This window comes from Anguilla anguilla, chromosome 3 (assembly GCF_013347855.1).
Source record: "Anguilla anguilla isolate fAngAng1 chromosome 3, fAngAng1.pri, whole genome shotgun sequence".
NCBI lineage: Eukaryota > Metazoa > Chordata > Actinopteri > Anguilliformes > Anguillidae > Anguilla > Anguilla anguilla.
In genome coordinates this window covers 62570267-62589779 of record NC_049203.1, presented here as the reverse complement: position 1 = coordinate 62589779, position 19513 = coordinate 62570267, and the positions used below count along the sequence as shown (strand labels likewise).

Genomic DNA, 19513 nt, shown 5'->3' with positions numbered 1-19513 from the left:
TTTGGGCATATTTTGTGTTAGGAAATGAGCTGGAAACGTCTAGGCTACTGCTTACTTTGAGCAGTAGTGTGATGTGCCTTCTAAAGTGAGTCGCTGTTGGTCAGTCACAGGTCAGATCTTTCCATCCAGGGTTGCTTATTTCACGCCAAGAGACTGCATTATGAATACCTCCCAAACCTTATCGTCTCAGAATATTCTCTAAGCAGAAAATGTGGGGTATGTACTGTAAATGTAAATTGAAAAGGGGTTGTGTTTTGTGATGATTGTCGCCGAGCTTGTCAGTTGCATCACATATTCAGTGTGCAGGCTAATGGGGCCTTTTGTAGGGAGGAGTAGGGTGCATTAGGGCTAGCATTCAAAGTGTTCTTAAGTGTACCGCCTTGTTACTAGGGCCAGATATCGAGCACAGAGGCCTTGCTGACTTGCTTTTTGTCGTTGGCTGTATCCCAGGATGAAATGACCTGACTCCTGTTTAAATTACGTTCCAATGTCTTGTCCAGAAGCTTGTCCACATGGTTCTACATCCTGACTTTAGCCCATTATTTAGAGAGAGTTTCCTTGTCACACTTTCAGATTCATGTATTTTTTCCTTGCGGTTTAGATGGTGTTTGCGTACCGCCCCCGCTGTGACGTTAGTGAGTCTCATAAGCCCCTCCTCCTCCTGTCCATGGCCCCTCCTCCTCGAGGACTCGTAAAAGCGTCATGTCCTGACCTCAGAGGCACACTAATGGCACAACCGGCCACTGAGAAACCGTTTACATCCATTAACGATTCAGTCCTTTTTTTTTTTTGGTTTGTTTTATTTTTATCACGCATGTTTACCATTTTGTGCTCATGGGCTTCGTAGGGTATGGTAAATATGTCCCAAGGGTCATATGAATGGAAGGGTTTTCCAGATCCAGTCATGGGGACCCTTTTTTGTTCCACTCAATTTTTGTAATTAGTTCAGGCCATTGAGGACATGTTTTTGTGTGTTTCCGTGATTTTATCCTTTTTTTTGTCTGCTCCAGCCCTTTTGCTGGTTTATTTGTTTGATTTAATTTAGCATCTCATCATCAAATTTATTGATCAGTCAAATAAATCCATCAATGAGTCAATCAAACGTTCACATTATATGCTTATATACTACACGAATCACAGCAGGAATTGCCTATATCTGGAACAACGACAGAATATGTTGGGATCCAGAGCTGAGATTGGGAAGCAATGCTGAATGTTAAAGGCTACCTATGTGGGCTTTTTACCATGGAAATATTATAAAATAATCATGCTAAGGCATATCTATGATGCGCTGGCAATCTCTGTCTTTATGCACTTTTAACCAAAATTGTGCACCTTTATCTGTGTTTGTTATTCTAAAATGTGTTCGGGAATGTTTCTGGGTGTGGCGCTCTTTTCTGTGTGGGGAGGGGTGGGTGTCCCTACAGAGCCTGTGGTTTGGGATCAGATTATAGCGTAGCGTTTGTTGCTAGCTGGCTAGCTGCTGCAATGATGGAGGCAAAGTCCAGATACAGCAAAGCAAAAAGACAAGTCAACAACAGGGATCGTTCAAGAGGTAGTTAACCCTGGAATTTATTTTCCTTGGTGGCGTCAGCTGAAGTTTAGCAAAGGGATGAAAAGCGACGCGGAGTTGGCATGTTCTCTTTTGGACCTGTAAGTAACGTTACCTCTGGCTCTCCAGGTAGCTACATTAGGTAGCTAGATGACAGAAGTCAGGTACTCGGAGGGAGTGCGCTGGGTTCAAAAAGGGAGGAGGAGACTTGGTGTAAACACAGGACAATCAAACGGCAATGATTTGAAGGATTTGTTTTGTGCCGTGTGCGGTATTTTGACCTATATGTCATTATCCTAGAGTATCTGTGTGCTTGTAGACAAGGCAGTGGCGGTAGCAGAAGTAGTCAAAAGAGGAGAAGAAGCTCAGCTCTATAAATATGCACATAGATGCATCTTAGGGCTTTGACCTCTACTTTTCTTTGTAGGTGAAGTACTTGCATTCCACTCGCTGCTAAGATACTTGTATGGTGTTGAATTATTCAAAGTGGACTTGAGCCATGCCAGTGTCTAGAGAGAGAAGTGTGTTGTTGTGTGTTGTTGTTTTTTTTTGTTGCAAAAAATGTGACCTTTCTGCAGGTTTTGGTGTGTGTTTGTCCTGGGCTGTGGTATAGAGCTTGGGTAAATGAAACCAGGCAGCTTTTATTTTAGGCTGTAAATGAAAGGTGTGTCTTTACACTTTAACTGAGTCATGTGAATCAGCTCTGACGTTGCTGGCCTGAGAGCGAGGGAGAGAGAGAGAGACACAGACAGAGACGTGTGTACGTGCGCGCGTGTATGTGTGTGTGCATGTGTGTGTGTGTGCGCATTAATGTAGTGAAACTGGAATTCCTCATTCATTGTTCAGATGTCTTGATGAAGTATAGGTCAGTAGCCTTGCGGTGTTTTTCTTCCCTTTTTTCCATCTTTTATCAAGGCTTAGTCAGACTTGTTACCGCAACACATAGCATGATTGTTTTAGATTTTATAAAACAGCAGAATTTATACCAATAATATAACGAGGTCCATTTGAATACAATGCTTGATCCCCAGAGGAAGTGGGTTAAGTTTCTTTGGGGTGCAAAGTTAAGGGATCTAAGCTATGAAGGTGTGGTTGTGCTCAACACCAACCACATTCTTCAGTGTTCATTAATCATCAGGGTTTCACAGAGAACACTTGTGAACCGATTGGTGAAACCACGTGTACGTATGCGTGTTCAATGAACGTTGTCATTCTGTGTCAGGCGTGAACGCAGTAGTTCACAGATCCAAAACTGTGTGTTGTTGTGGAGGCTGTGTTGTACCAGTCTAAACATGCCAGTGAGTTGAAAAATGAAGGAAGACTGGACCCATTGCTCGGTGGAGCGAATGAGGCATCGTTTCCTTCATGTGCTAATGCTAACCCGCTTCAGCCGATAAACGTCCCTCTGTGACAACAGGCAGTAGATAAGAATGGTTGGGCTTCCACTTGTAACTGACATCACATCAGTAATATTGTGCAACAGCATTGCCGTTGCTCTACGTAGCCTAATTAAAAACTGTTTTGAAGGGCGCTGACGGCTTACAGCTCATCGCATTGGTGCTTGAAGTGCTTTGCACCCTCCGCCCATTCGTGGATACATTTGTGCGGATGGAACCAAATGCTGCAAAAGAGGAAGGCATGCCGTAGGAACTCCCTCATGTGCCATTAATCCAAACAAGAACAACCAGTGCCGGTGTTTAGCATCGTGAGAGCATCGCTCCTGCAGTGCGAGAGTAGATTTGTGGTGTCTGCAGCTTGACGTCATCCCTGGCCGTGAGTGTGAAGGTACGTGCCGTGGACACAAGCTGTTCGCACGCCGTGTCAGGATGGCGGTAATGAATTAGTCCAGAAATCTTCACTGCTTTACTGCATCTGAGAGCTGAGGTTTGCTGGTGTGAGTATCTGTCATCCTTTTACCTCACAGACACCTTCTGCCACCCCTGCCGCTTAAGAAGAGTCAATGAGGGCTTTGAACAACCCGGTGAAAGAAGTAAATGTGCTGCTTTTCTTCTCAAACCCACCTCGTTGGTGACTGACCTGAAAGAAACCCAGACAGAAACGATCGGGCCACTCCGCTGTTGACTTGCCATAGCTCCAGTAGCGGTAGAAAACAGCAGGTATTGTTTTTTTTTTTTTTTGTTTTTTTTTGTTTTTTAAATGTGCATCATAGCAGCTAAGAGTATTTTATTTGCTTTGTTTTGGAGCGAGGCCAGCATGGTAAGAAGGCTTTCTTCACAGTGTGAGGCAGGAACGTTTGGCGGGGGCACTTGTTAGAACAGGCTAAGGTCTGTTGGGCCTTCACGTCGCGCTCTCTCCTTCTCAGTCTCTCACACTTATTCCCGACGTGCCAACCCGCCCCCCCCCCTCACCCCACCCCACCCCCACTCAGAATAACAGACTCCCTGACTGCCATGTCCTCCTGTAAACTCCAGACTCCCCTGCTTCCTGTTTGTCTGCAGCGTCTTTTCAGATAAAGATGCTCCTTGAGTACCACCTCTGTAAACTCTGCAATCTCCAGCCCTGGTACCTGGGCTGTGTGCACTGCATATGAGGGGCATGGGGAGGGGGCATGGGGCAGAGGTTCACTGTTGGTAATTAATTTAGTCCCCCCCCCCCCCCCCACCCAGGGAGGGTGTTTGTGCAGATCCACAGAGCAGTGCAGATCTCTCTAAATTAATCATACCTTTAAGCCTCTAGGTGTGATCTTAGAGCTTAAATGAATTAATGTGCACGAATCACAGATTGCAATGTGTGGTTTAGACCTAGGCATAGACATTTACGTGGAGAAAATGTATTTCCTTCATGTCCGGTCGTATTTGGCCGATCCCAGCAGAAGCAGCTAAGTCGGTTTTAGTCAGTGTTCCTAAAGGATACAGAGAGTCAAGTTGCTTCACAGGTGTTTTGGTCTGCTGTCCTGTCTGTCTTTAATCTCTGGCTGAAGTAAGCTGTAAAAGTGCTTTTTATGGGCACTTTGGTTGCAGTAACTGGTACTCCCTTTTCAGACTAACTGGCGTCACCTCTTGTTCACCGTGGTTCTATGAATATCGGCTTCAGTCTTATCATATGGAAGTTATAAAAAATCTCTTGAATGTAAAGTCTGTAAGCTATGCTTGTTTTCCCTGGTATCCAAAGCTGTAATGGGTTATATATTGGTATATACATGCCATTTTTTACATTTTCTAGATGTTCTAATAGTCCCCAGTGCGTATGTTCCAGGGTGAAATTTACAATGCACCCATCCCTGTAGCTTCTTCTGAAAAGCCTGTGTTTTTCTCATTACTCAGTCCAGGTGTTGCCTGCTGGTTGCTTGGTCCCATTATCCCCCCCTCCCCACTTCTGCTCCACAGCCAATCCCCGTCGCAGGATTGTCTCACCTGAAGGGATTTGCATACAGAGCCCGCCCCTGGCCTCTGATTGGCCAGGTGCTGGAGTTTCTCTCCCCCCTTTGGCCTCCAGCGGCTGTCTGTTCTCAGACTCACTGCTGGAGAACAAGTTGCTTCACCGTAACTTCTCCTTTTCTAAAATTTACACCAGCAGTTGTAGTCTCTCTTTTTTTCTCCTCCTTTTTCGTATTTGTTGCATTCTACGCCGCAGCGAGGGGTGAGATTCAAGCTGACTCGGAATACCTCGACCTGCTCTCCCCAGACACGCCCAAGGATTATTTTCGCCTGACAGCTCGGTAGTTTTGTGGGGCTCTTTCTTTTTTCGTGTGGGGGTGTTGGAAGTCAGGTTCTTCACTTTTTTTTCTTCTTCTGCTCTTAACATGAAGACTGAGACGAAGGCTTTGTTTCAGTGAGGTCAGTAATCAAATCATCTCTTTTAATTTTAATTTGTTTGGTCGTCTCTGAGAGGCCACTTGAGCTAATTCAGACACTGAGATGTAAACAGAAGGTTTAGATGGCTCGCCTTTGATTAGGCTTCTGTGTCTTGTGTTGTTTTCACTAACATTAGCGGTTAGTTGAGTGTTAAATGAGCTAACTAAACAAAACCATGTATATACAAAATAGAAAACCTATGAAGTCGTTAAAGCAGCGCGCTAACTTCGTGTTTATGGATTCAAGCTATTCGGCTGTGAGGGTGTGTTCAGTACCTTTTCTGCAAAGAGAAGTCAAATCAAATGCTTCAGCACAAGTTACGCATATTTACAACTTTCTCTCAGTATGCTACATGTACCAGTTGATGTATATTCCATAGTTACCAACCATGGCTCAGTTTTATTTAAATGTAACTTGGTATTTTTCCGTCAGAGAATCACTTCAGCCATACTTGGAACTCTGTATGTACCTGAGTTATAAGAATCAGGTATAATCAGCAATGCCATTTAGAATTGAATGCTAAAATGTGTTGTTTTTTTTGGGACTTATCGGCAGTGGGTTGATGTTTTCTTGTTTTTGTGGCGCATTACCTTATATGGGCTGTTGGAGCAAGGCAGGGATCCTTGTTTCGCAAACCCACTGGCCAAGCCTATATGGTTTTGAATATCGCATGGTGTAAAGTTACTAGTAGTTATCTTTCTCAGAGTTTCCGAATGTGCGATTCAGCTATGTCGCCAGGTAGACTGTGGAACGGGTTAAGGCAGTACCAATAAAACCCACTCAAGGAAACCAAGAGACATGGATTATTGAAATGGAACCATAACAAAAACATTTTGACACCAGGCTTTCCAACACCCGCTGTTGACTGAGTGGCAAAGTTCTTGTGCAAAACTCCCAAGAGATTATAGGGGTACTTCACTTTTACAGAATTTTAAAAAAATATGTGTTATTTCAATTTTAGTCTTTGTTTTCAGTTGGCCCAGACAATATTTGTGTACGATGAAGGATATTTTTGATATCTTCAGATGAACTGCTGGCTTCTGGAAATAGCCTATGTAAAATATTCTTTGTTGCACACGGAACCTGTCTGGGCCAATTGAAAATTTACGCAGAATTTATTTATTTATTTATTTTAACCCCAGAAAGTGAGCTGTCCTTTTGAAGAAAATGCAAGCGGTGCGTGTCCCTTTAAAAGGACACGCTGTTTAATATGGTCATATGATTATCTCCACCCTGGTGCAGCGTGTCAGGGACTTGTTTAATTTCAAGCTTACTTATCAGGACCTCATCAGTTCACTGGAGCCAGGAGTGAATGCTGCTCACCCAGTTGTTTTGGGGATCAGCAGGGTTGCATTGAGATACAAGGGCACCGAAAATCAAGAAGTGGTTTCATTTCCTGTTCTGTCTAAATTGCGTAGTTCATTTCGGATTTGACATTGGTCTTTTTGTGTAAATGAGTTTGCTTTAATACATGTTCAACTTGGATCAGGTTAATAATTATTATACATATATTTTTTTTCTGATCTGAATAGTAAAGATAAGAGTACACTTCCAGTTTCAACTATACAGCCTTGCATGACTTCTCTCAAGTACCAAGCACCTGATATATCAGCTGTTCAATCAGGGCACTGTTACGACAACCCCATCTTCCGCATTCGTTTTTAATAATAAGAAATAGGCTAAAGCCTCCTCTAAGCCAAGGATCCAAAACTCTGGGCAGAGAGGACCACAGTATATGCTGATGTTTAATTCACCTTAAAATGGTTTACTTCACTAAATGGTTTAGACCAATTAACCAGTGAGGTCTGTTTACGGTCCAATCACAACTTTAATTCATTGTCCAAGTTCAGAGAAAAAAGGAATTTAAATAAAAAACAGCAGACGTTGTGGCCTTCCAAGACCACGATAAAGAGTCCCTGCCATCCTGCCAACCACAGAATATAGTAAAACCAGACTAACTCTCAGCACTTTAGGCCTGGGTTGGCCTGCATCTACTCTGAAGTCTCTTCACTGCATTTACATCTGAGGAATGCTTGACAGCATACGGCACATGCCAAAATGAGCCAGCCTCTGTCTACAGAAACATACGCAAGAGTCTGAGATATGCGTCTACCTTCAATGTAAACAGTATTCGCCCTGGTATGGCGATGGCAAGAGGTATTCGCTTTTCACGAGAGAAAAACAAAGGAACGTATTTATTATTTTTTGAAGACCCATATGAATATCTTTGTGACCTTTTGTGTTTGGGTGGGTATATTGAGTCTCACCTACCAATCGGTACCACTAGTGTGTGTCTTTGGAGGGCATACGCCTCAGACCTCTGCCGGTCTCTATGGCATTGTCAAGGACAGGAGAGTGTGCACTCAAGGTCATATCAGGGACACTGCAAGACCTTGCAGACCTAGTCAAGCGGTGGGAGGGATGCTGGCTAAAACCGCACTCCATTTAGGTGTCCTCATTTTCACAAACCCCAGTCCACTGGTCTGTGTTTCCGCTGATGGTCTGCAGCAGCTTAGGTGGCCCTGAAAGTGAGGGGTGGGGGTGGAGGTAGAGGGAGTTGACAGTCTGCTTAGTCAACTGATTGTTTCAAATTAAAAATTCACAGTTGAAATACTTCTATTCTTAAGATAAACGTGAAAACACCCAAGCACCTGAAAATCTTCTACATAACGTAACTAAAAGCAGAAATAAATACATTAGAAACATTTTTTTTTATATTGGTGAAAGTGGAACAGTTCCTGTGAACCTTGGCAGGAGTTTCACTGTGCCCAAAGGGCTTTAGTTTCTCAAACGGCGCATTTGACCCAGGTCAGAATCGCGAGCACGAGGGCTGTATCGGAACCGAGAAGGCACCTGAAGAACTTTCCGGCGCGACGTGGGCACCTCTTCCAGCGACGTGACTGTGTAAACACGTCCCCTTTCTGCGTCTCATTTGGGTTGTAAATAAGGCCGGGAGCCCGGGGGGCCTGGGCCGGCGCGAGGGCAGAGCAGACGGAGACGCGCTAAGCGAGCGGCTTTCGGCAGAGCTGGGTTTCTCCTCTCGCAAGCAAAGGGGCGGCGGGCGGGCGTGTCAGCCTCTCGCTGCCTACAGGCTACTGTCGGTAATTAGATCATCGTGCTTTACAGCGGGGGAGGGGGAGGGGGCGGGGGCGGGGGGGGGAGACTTAATCAGCACTGCCTTGGCAAGGCCCAAGTGTGAAACAGTAGAGGGCTGGGCTGGTATCTGTGCTCTGCCCCCCCCCCCCCCCTTTGTGATTGGATATAGCCTGGCGGACCACCAATGGGAGGATCGGGATTTATTTGCCTTCTCTTCCCATATGAATATTGCTGGTCAAAGGTTGAGATGCTTTTCTTTTCGTGTGGACCTGGGACATCGGGGAGATGTTACCCTGCTGGACTGGTAACATGAAAGCTGTGTTCTGTCTCCCTCAGTCTCATTTTGCTTTAAGTACTGACATTATCAACGGGTCACAATGCTCTGTAGCACTCCCAGTAAATGGAAAATAGAGGCATGCAGTCATAGCTGCTGCACAGACAGCAGAGCATGAACGCTCTCTAGATTGCGTGCATCGCCAGAGATAACGTTGTTTCCTTTTGAGGTAATCAGATATTTTTTTCCCCCAGTCCTATGAAAATCACGTGCACTCTCCACGTTGCTCACTTCCTGTTCTCGATGCTGCTGCATTAACGGCAGGGCATCGCTCAGAACCGGGCCACGTTGCTGAGAGAGGATGAGTCAAAGCACACGGTGCGTACTGGGGTTCTCGCTAAAGTGACAAGACCTCACGATGAACAGGGGATCTTTTTTTTTATGATGTTCTTTATTTGTGTGACTGCGCCCTCTGCTCCCTCACACGGCTCAACCCCCGCAGCTCGTCCTTGGGGCACGGCGGGTGATGCTGACCCCGTCGTGTGAGCTCTCTGCCGCGCGGGGAGTCCTTCAGGGTCTCGCGCACGGCCGCCCGTCCCTGCCGGAGACTAAATTTAGCCTTGTGTAGCATTTCTCTCCCGCACAAAGAATCCAGTGTGACCGTCCCTCAACTCTGGAGAAAGAGACAACTGAGGCCCAAACAATACTGTGAGGAGCTGGGAACCCCCACCCCCCCTTAGGGCACAGACTAACCAAACCATGATAGCAAATATGGCTGTTTTCTGCCCTCTCAGCAGCTCACAGCTTTAATGTGCATCACGCTTTTTAAGCTGCGCACGAGGCCCGAGGTAAAATGGGTGGCAGGAGTGGCGTGCGTACTCGTAAGCGAACATTCTTACGCTCTTATGTAGATTTCTGCAAGTGACACGCCCACGGTTGCTTGGTTTAAAATCTCTCCTTGCCTTTTAAGGGCGGAATAAAAAAAAGGGCAGCGAAATAGTTGGGTGCTTCACAGCGGACCTGCTGTCTGCATCTGGTTTGGTTTGGAGGAGGCCGTTCAGCGAGACAAAATGTCACCTGTCCTTGGTTCCGGAGCCCGCGTCGGCAGGCCGTTGGCTCTTTGTGTGCACGCTGACCTGCGTCGGGGGCAATTTGCATGACATTTTCCTGCTACTCTCTCCTTTTCCACTGCACACGCTCTCCCAGTGTTGTAACTACACGGTGCTGTAAACAAGCTCAGACTGGCAGGCTATTGTTCTGAGCCCCACAGACTTCACAAACAGGTTCTCCGAACGCTGCTTTATCTTTTGACTTGCGATGAAATACTGCAGTGAATAATGTAGAGAGAAAGACAGAGAGAGAGAGAGAGAGAGAGAGAGAGAGGGAGAGAGAAATGTGGGATGGTGAAAGGTGATTCTGGTCTACAGAACAACCGCTCCCTCTCAGGTCCTGGCAAAGGTAGGCATACAGTACAACAGTGGCCCTCGAACATGGACCTGGAGAGATGCAGGGTCTCCTTGTTTTTGTTGTTACTCTGCACTTAATTGAGCAAATAAAACAAGCTGATTACATACTTATTTCACCTAAACTGGTTTCTTGGGCCTGAGTTAGTTGCTGATTTTAAGTTGAGCACAAAAACCAGTACTCTGTGGTTCTCCTGGGCCAGCGTTGATGACTACTGTTGTACAAGCACAAACTGTCTTATGTTTTTTTATTTTTATCAGGGCTTCTGTCCCCAGAGCTTAACCTGAAAGAGCATATTCAGCCAATTCAATGGTGATCAGAATTCTGGAATTTGACAAATCATAGGAGACATCACTGACTCCTCAGTGGCTAATTATCCCCGGTCCGAGTGCTTGTTTGTTATTGAGCAACATGGCATTGAGGAATGGTTCCCAGCACTGTCCTTGTTCTTTGTGTGACAATTATAGAAGACGGCAGCAGCATTGCCTTGAGGAGCGATGGTCACTGTTACCCAGCAGTAAAAAGGGGGCCAAGTCGTGTCGCTAATGATTAATCCAGCATGGCCAGGATTTCAGCGCGTAGCTCAGTTGCACAGTTGCGCCCACGCAATTCGAGCTGTTGGGAAAGCGAGTGAGAAGAGGCCCGTTGGCTTGGTTGCTCAAATTCTCGGGTGTCGCACCCACCTATTTCCTCTTTTTTACGTGGCAAGGGAGGGGCGGGGAGCGCCCACAGGGCAAGGTTCTTCTTTGAGGAGCCTGAGAATGGCGCTGTCCCGCCCACCCGCATCCCTGTCAGACCCCATTGTACTGACCCCTGAGGGCCCAAGGGGGGGGGGGGGGGGCTGCTACCTTGCCTACTTGGCAAGTAGGAATCTGGCCCAGGTGCTAACTAACTCTCACATGATCGCTGGGGAGGGGGTGGGGGGGGTCTGCTTTTGTTTCATTCAGTTTCGACTGAAGATGATTCCTGATGGGGAACATTTTTTGTGTGTGTGTATGTGCTCTCAGGCCAGTAATATAGAAGAGCTTGGGTTCTGGAGAATGGTCCATGTGAGAAGAGTGACCTTATTGGTCATTGAGACAAGAGCAGGCCTGACCTGGGAATTTAGTCAGCGTTGTAAACGGAAACATTTGGGCCTGGATATAAGAGATTGGCCAGCTTCCAGTTGCCTGAATATTTCAGCACTGGGATTCATTCTGAAGCATAGCATCTCAGTGTGCTGTGTCCCAGCCAGCAAACAGTGGTTTCCAGCATGGCAAATGTCTAAGGTACCTTACTGTGAGAAGTTCTGACATGTGCGTGTGTGAAATTAAATATGCAGGAATGTTCTCGGGTCAGGTGATTTTTTTCTTTCAGTAAGCAGCATTAAATAGGTCTCAGTATCACATGTCAAAGGGCTGATTGCGGTAACAGCGGCATCCTGTAGCTTTCGCATGTTGCAGCTGATAACCATTCTGTGGGGCCTCTTCTTAAAATAAGCCCTCCCGCCCCCCCCATGCCACCACTGCCCCAGACCACAGTTGCAGTTGCTGTAGACCAAGGGCCATTAGACTTCTACACAAATAACACAGTGCATCTTGTCAGGAGGTAGGCTAAGGGTTTTGGTTAAGGCATTTTTTTTTCTGTCATCAAAGGACATATTTTGTGTGACTTTGTGCTTGGAACTTTGTCTTGAGGTTGGCTGGGATGACTAGAGCGACTTACTTTCATTCACTGTGTAACCAGGCGGAATTTACCACTGTCTTTGTCCTAGATACTGGGGGCTCAACAGAAAAATGGCTATTTCTGCAAAATGGTAAAACATATATGCTTGCAAATACTATGAAATAAAAGCTGATTTGTTTCATATTCTTCTTTTGATGTCAAATCCAAATCCAAGTAGGCTATATCGCAAAAATAACAAATTTCTCTCTACTGTTACCATACTCTTGGAGGGCACTGTATATGCCAAGGCGTGTATTACTGTGGTATATGTAGGCTACATATGGTTAACACGCCTTGGCATATATACTCTCGTGCCCCTTTAATGAAAGGGGCACTGTCTTGGCCTGCTCTCTCAGCAGGCAGTATTCTTCCACGCAGTGTCTAGACATGACTGTAGTGGGGAACACCGAAAGAAGGGAGGGCGGGGGTGGTGGCGGGGCTAGTTGAACAGCTTTCCTTTAGCTCCCCCCATCCGCCACCCCAGAAAAATATACTAGTCTCTGGATCAGAAGCGTGCTTCAAAAAGCATCCATGTTGAAGCTCTGTGGCGCTCCTGTCTGGCATGAACCATGCACTCCTTTCTGTTTTTATTTTGCACTCCCCAGTTTAAGTTGTTTTCACGTTCTAGTCCGACAGACTCTAGAGACAATCCTGAAACAGTTCATCCCAGGCCATGGACATGGTGGATGGATTTACGATGCGAAAAACAAAATGGGTAACTTTGGAGGAAGGTGAACAGGTGTGCAGTAGGGGCTGAACCACCGGCCTGAGAATGGGCGAAGGAACGTAGAAACCTTATTTGTTACAGTCAGTAGATCGTTCACAAACTCCCACCAAGCTCTATTAAGCTTGTCTCTATTAATATTTGTCTGTGTGTGCATGTGTATTTGTGTGTGTATGCCCATTGGTTGTCCTGCATTATGAGGCCCTTTCATCCTGAATGCTTACTGACACTACAAGGACTTTTGGGATTATGACTGGACCCCTGTTCTCATAATTTTGACAGCATAAAAAAATGGCTCATCTGACCATTACATCTGCCCTCCCACCTTTTTTGCGCTGTTCTTGTACACCACAAAAACCTTGTGTGAATGTGTGTATGTGTGTATGTGTGTGTGTGTGTGTGTGTGTGTGTGTGTGTGCGCGCGAGTAGCCATTTTGATTTCTCTCTGAACACAGTCGAACCATGCATCCTTCAAAAATGCTCAGTTGTAAAAATGTTTTTGTAAGATTAAGAAATTACATTGAAATTGACCCTTCAGATAAATACACAATTGGGAAGAATCAGAATCATTAACCTCACGTTTAATGTGCAATCAATGCCATATGTGACCACGCATGTGAGTATATTATGCTTAGATTTATGGTTTCCCAGAACAAGTCATTATTTTGTTCTGCATTTTAAGACCAATTTAATGGGGTGTATTGAATTATAGCCACTTATCCATGATTGATCGCATAAAATATGTAATTGGAAAAATACAGCTGACAAACTCAATCTGCTGTCGACTGCCAGACAGTTCATCTCTATGACTCTAGTTTCGCCATAATGAGTCTGAGGGTAGTGTGAGGGAAACGTGTGAGATTTTAAGACCTCATCAGAACCTCATCTGTTTTACACACCTACTGGGACTTTTGAAAATTTCACATCTTTCTACAGAGATGTGATTATCACATTGCTATTTCAGCAGTGTTAAGTGCATTACAGAAAATGTGCCCCGAAAAAATGTATCGGTGGTCATTTAACGTGAACCCAATCGAGGATTGACCTTATCCTTTTTTGATTAAAGTGAACGAGCGTGGCATAATGTTTGGCCATTTAAAGCCTGGTCTCTAATGCCGCCAGTATTACAGAGTGGCCATTATCCTGAGTGATCAGACAGGATCACTTGCCTTGAGTGCTAGGTCTTCAGTGCATTGGCTATGAGGGCTGCAGCACACTAGTCTCGCATAGCCAGACCTACCTCCACACTTCGTTTCAGCTTTGTGCCAGTTGCCTGGCTCAACCCATTATCATTCCGGTGTAGGGGAAAAAAATCTCTCTGGCTTGTTTGTATTTCTTTAAACCAGTCACAATCGTCTTGGGCGGCATCCTAAGCCCAGGATGCAGCGACGGTGCCCTTGACAACGGTAACATGCAGTGGAAGGGGAGGATAATTCCGACTGAAATAGTTAGCCAATCGCAGGCTTATACCCACAGTCTAGGCTATATCCTGTGAGTAAGACTAGCAGCACACACATGCACAAACTGGGCTTCAGCTGCTGGTTCTTCCTTCTTTAAGTGGGAATCCTAGCTGTCACAGAAGCAGGAAGTGATGTTGTTGCGTTCAGGCAGCTGAGAAGATGGAATTAACGCTTTGCTAAAACCTGCAGAAGACCACAGTTGAGCAGATGGGACCAGGTTGTAGACGATAATTGTTTCATATGACGTAGGCTTTACCAATGTCTCACTGATTCCTGAAACTGAATTGGATGTAAAAAATAAATAAATAATATTTTGCCAATTCTACCAGATCAAATTAAGCTCGTGTTATTTTTTTTATGATCTTCAGCCAACACATTACATCACATTACTGGCATTTAGCAGATGCTCTGGGTATGACTACTACTACTGCTGCTCTAGTACTACACAAACTTGCGCTGTTGTGTTAGATATGTAACACAAGAAGATAATGTAACATATGCAAAGTGTGTTGCTTACTGCCGTTGGGAAGGGGTGCATTGCAGTTGAGCAGAGGCCTAAGAGTACATGTGGAGAAAGGTTAAGTTCAGTGCTTCTCAAACGGACAGTTTGAAAAACTGGCATATTTCCACTTCAAGTCCCCTTGACCACGATTCCCTTTATCACAGCTTGTCTATCATTATTTCAAAAAAAAAAAGAACATTTATTCCCTCACTTGCCTGAGTGTGGAGAGTTTGCTTGTAGTTTGCATTAAGTAGAGAGAGGCTACCTTTATTTTTCTGTCTAACCTATATTTTAACTCACAGATATCTGTAGTTTGTCATTATAAATCACCCTGTGATGTAACGCACTGTGAAGCACATAGTCTTCAATGTCAGGTTTTCTACAGGCTGTTTTGTAAGGCTCGGTGATTTACTGCCTCTGACCTCCACAGTGGACCCGAGGCTTTGAATTAGATCCCTCTCGGTTCTGCGTGAGTCACGTCACCCAAATCGCTGAGCTAACGTTGCTCAGAAAGCCCGGTCCTTGCAAGCGGCCACTCCTTGTTTGTCCATGGTTTGGCCGAGAACACAGGGGCGTTTAGCCTTGCGTGTTAGAAGGGGGGCTGGGGTTAACCTCCCGGGATCCTACTTTTATTGGCTGGGTGGTGATTTCAGAACGGCGGCTCCACCCACTAAGTAAAGCGAAATCCCTCTGGATCACATCTCATTTCAGCTCGGGCTGTATTTCGACCTCACTCGCGTTGAAAAGTTCTATTGTGTCCGAGAGGGAATAGAACCAGTTGAGCCCTGCGCTCCCCAATCACTGCTTGAGCCTCTGTGCAAATAATGACTCACAAAAAATCAGCATTCACTGCAGTGTTTTCAAGCAGAAAAAAAAATTGGCGCCATTATTTTCTGCAGGGTAATTAGGTTCATGAACATTAATGAGCAAGAATGAAATTAGGAGTGTTTTCTGTTTTCTTCTGTTAATCAACAAGCATTTGTGTACTGGTCCATGAAATCTATTTGTGATCTTACAGTTGAATATTTGCATAGTCAAAGGTTTTTTTGGATGCCTGCTTTCGGTATTGCGGAGACGAGAAATGCTGGTGGCTATCAGTTGTTTTGACCCTGTATCCAGTTTCTCAGAACGGCACTTCTCCTGTGCTGTGGTCTCACGGGTAACAGCGGTTGCGGGCTGCTCTCATTGACAGCCTCCCGAAATGCGCTGCACTCCTCGATTCAGTAAAGGGAGGGAGGGGATGAGAATTGAAAAGCCGGGACATGCGCTCGCATCCCGCAGTAGCTATCAGATGCTGTTAGGAGTGTGAAGTCGAAGGTAAACGCGGCGAGGATTCCACAGGTGATCTGTATTCCTCACAGAGTCCGAGGCAGAGGCTGGGTTTACCTGAAGCGCGGACGAGCTCTCCGATTCGGTTTCGCAGACGGTTCGGGTTATAGTGCGGCGCCTTCGTCTCCGTCGGCCGACGAGGCCGGATCGTGCCGTCCCGTCAGCTCTACAGTTTATCGTCCGCCATCTCCACCCCCATTGTGTGCCCCCCCCCCCCCCCCCCCCCCCCCACCACCCAACCCCTCCCTCACTGCCTCCCACCTCCCTATCATAAACAAATGATCTAGGGCTGGAAAAGAAAAAGCTTGGCTCCGCTCCTCAAATATTGACTTGGTTCAGGCTGTACCTGTCCCTGGACCCCGCCTCCCTGGTGCTGCCCACCCCCCTTCGCATTGCCTCGCCTCTCTCCAGAGCGCACAGTCCACCTAGACGTCTGCCACCTGTATAGTGTGAACTGGATGGTGCTATCATGTAGGGGTGTCACGATATGTCGATCTGGCTCGATGTATCAGCTCAAGGGACAACAATCCGATCCAATCTGTGCAACGTGCAAAAATCGATCTGTATCAGTATGATTCATAGCGAAGTATTTTTTAAAATGTCTGTATACATCCCACGGTGGTTCGCTCACTAGCAACATCGCCATATCGTGTTTACGTTTCTGACTCGACCTCGTCATCACTAACACTAGTGCCATTTTCCCTTCTCTTCAACGTGATGTCAATAGGTTTTTGCACTCTTGACTCTTGACATTTTGGCTGTGTGTGTGCATTGTAACAGGATTGTTTTCCTTGGATCATACATATTGATCATTTCTTACCACATCGGATCGTTTTTGCGGTGTATTGTTGCAGAATTTGTGATATTGCCAAATATTGAACCGTTACCTCAAGAGTCAAAATCATATCTTGTCGCGGTGAAGCCTGAGGTTTACACCCCTGGTGAACTGGCTGGAGGTTTTAACTGCCCTGCTGCCCCTCAGGCTGGGGTGCAGGGGTACAGGCCGCTCAGAGGGGGGTGGGGGCGGGGTTCAGTATCAGGGGGAGGGAATTTCCCAGGGCAGTAGTGGGCCTGCGGGGCCCTTCCATGCCTGGGAATGTCTCAGGATTATCAGCTGATGAAGCGCAAGGACACTCCCACTGAGGGAGCGCTGGTGCAGAGCCACGGAGGTGCAGAAGGATGGGGGCCGGCTAACCCCCCCCCCCCACCACCCCTTTAATGGGACTTCTGTTCAGCTGGGTTTCTTTAAACACTGGAAACCGTTGCTGCTTCTACCTTTGTGCTGCCAGCTACGACTAATTGGTAAGGGGAGAATTATCTATCACCTTGTTTTCTGTGTCGGCCACACTTTGTATAGCCTAGACCTTCTGTGGCATTTGTTTTTTCTTTGAGAATTTCAGGACGGGTAGAGAAAACAAAAGCAGCGTGCGGTAGGGAGTATTAATCATGTTTAAACCCCCTCTCCTTTGTGCTTCCTGGTCCCGTAAATGTAGCCTTGGCCTTGAGATGCCGAAATGGAAAGAGGTGCACTGACCAGTCTGTGTTGCTTGTGTGACTGAAATCCACAATGAGGTCCATCCTTTCAAAGCATCCCCTCCACCTGAGCCGCGGTGCAGCACGCAGCCGCACAGAGGAACCGCCGGCGCGAAACGGATCGGTTTACCGTGCTGTCACAGGCGGTCTGCGATGACAATAGGAGGCGTTTGTCTAGGCTGACGTAGCTTCAGCGCGCTTTGTGGGGACCCAACATAGGGTGGGCGCCTTGCTTTGCCATCAATGCCCGTCTGATTAGCACTGTCATTAGTGCGTTACAGCATAACAACATAATCCAGCAGTTCGCTGATTAGCTCATCATGTTCATTAAAACCGCTCAATGTGCTAATGCTAATATGACTACTAAACTAACTAGCCTAACTAGAGCAACGTGTTATCATACATGGAGCCGTCTTCTCAATTTAATATGCATTTAGAATCTTTGGTAAGTCAGCACTGTAGATATAGCCTTCTCTGTATGTTTGTAGGTCACTCTGGACGTTATAATTAATAAAGAAATATATAATTAATTTTTACGAAGTTTCCATTGTTAACAGCCACATGCAGTAATGTGTTCAAACCAGCTTGTGTGCTACCACACAAGAGTGTCAATTGCCAGGCCGGTTGACACAAATCCAGCCAAATTCAGAAAAACATGAGTGCCGTCTGGTACAAAATATAGTAGCATATATAGTCTATTACCTATTGTTCAGCCTCCCTGTGGAACCAACTCCTAAGAAGATGAATCACCTCAACGGGCATTCCAGAACAGCATGTATATAAGACATTACACCTGGCCCTTACGTAATGCTTTTATGATAGTTTAATGTGCTCTGCACTTACAGTACCAGGATGAACAGGAGGCCGTTATGACCTTATTTCTCTCAGCACAGAGAATGAAGCCCATCATTGATACTGAGAGGCCCAAACACAATGAGTAGGCCTAACCAGTCAAGATGATTGAACATAAGCCTTCTGTTCAATGCTTTGTTGGGTTGCCTGAACCATAACATTTTACATTTAAATGTTAGATGATGCATTTGAAAGGCGCTGATGGTAACAGGTGTTGTGGCTGAAGGTGTTTTGTGATGGCTCGTCTTTTTTTTTTTCCTTCTCTGCGTTGAATGAATGAAGCTGTGACGTGTGCCTGAGGCCGTCGTACACGAGTTTGTTTTTGTAAGCGGACTAGCATAGCATAATCATAACTTAAGCCAGCTGAGTCATGCTGGATCGTGTTTGTAATTGTAGGAGGGGTGGTGTTTAAGCAACAACCTCGTCGGACCGGGTCCCGTGCCCTTCTCAAAGCAGCCAAATAGGAGGCTCCCGCCATCTCCGTCGTGACCGTGATGGTAAGGGCGAGACTCTGTGTTCGTCAGGCAATCTCTCTGGCACCGAATGCTCCCATCTGTATTTTGAAAGGTTAGATGGGTCAGTTGAGCTCAGCTGAGGGTTTCAGTGTGTGCAGTGGCTGCGTTCTTACAGAAAACGAGAAATCGTGCGTTTATGCGTTCGATCTGGTGTCATATGGCATAATTCTGTGCAATCAATTGTATTAATGCAATATCACCATCTTTAGCTCTCATAGAATTGTTTGTTTTGTTTCATTTGGGCGAGTGGTTTTGTAGAAAATGGAAGCTACTGCTGATTTAGTAATGGGGTTATGTTACTGCTTCCAGAAAAATAATACTTTCATAATAAAAGACAAGCAGTTGAGAGGTAAGCAGAGAGCTCATTGGAAACCTTTGTTACGCTGAGAATAGTGTCAGAATTGGGTTTTTGTTCTTGGTTTTATGGGTTATTTGACGTAGGCTATTACATGGGCCCCACCTTAAGTAAAAAGACTGTGTAATGGCATATTTGTCATGTGATATATAGATATCATCTTGAAAGGTCATGATTGAGCAAATATAAAAAAGTGATGCTTGTCACAAGGCACTTAAGGGAACTTTACAAGACTGGTACAAGTCACTTGGCAGACACTCTTATCCAGAGTGACGTACAGTAGTGGATAACTGTGTTACTCTCAGGATTTATCGTCCTCAATTGTACAAAAATTAGCT

General features: G+C 45.7%; 1 protein-coding gene across 3 annotated transcripts in view; it reads left to right on the top strand.

Moving 5' to 3' along the window:
- Window positions 1–19513, top strand: part of LOC118223146 (ETS-related transcription factor Elf-1-like) — a 50125-nt gene that overhangs the window by 6865 nt on the left and 23747 nt on the right. The window contains exons 1-2 of one of the 3 annotated variants that reach the window (XM_035409338.1): window positions 5010–5349; window positions 18702–18802. The exons of 1 other annotated variant lie outside the window; for it this stretch is intronic. The gene's annotated coding sequence lies outside the window, so the exon portion shown is untranslated. Of the gene's footprint in view, window positions 1–5009; window positions 5350–18701; window positions 18803–19513 lie in introns of those variants that run through there. One more of the 3 variants, XM_035409336.1, reaches the window with a different exon arrangement.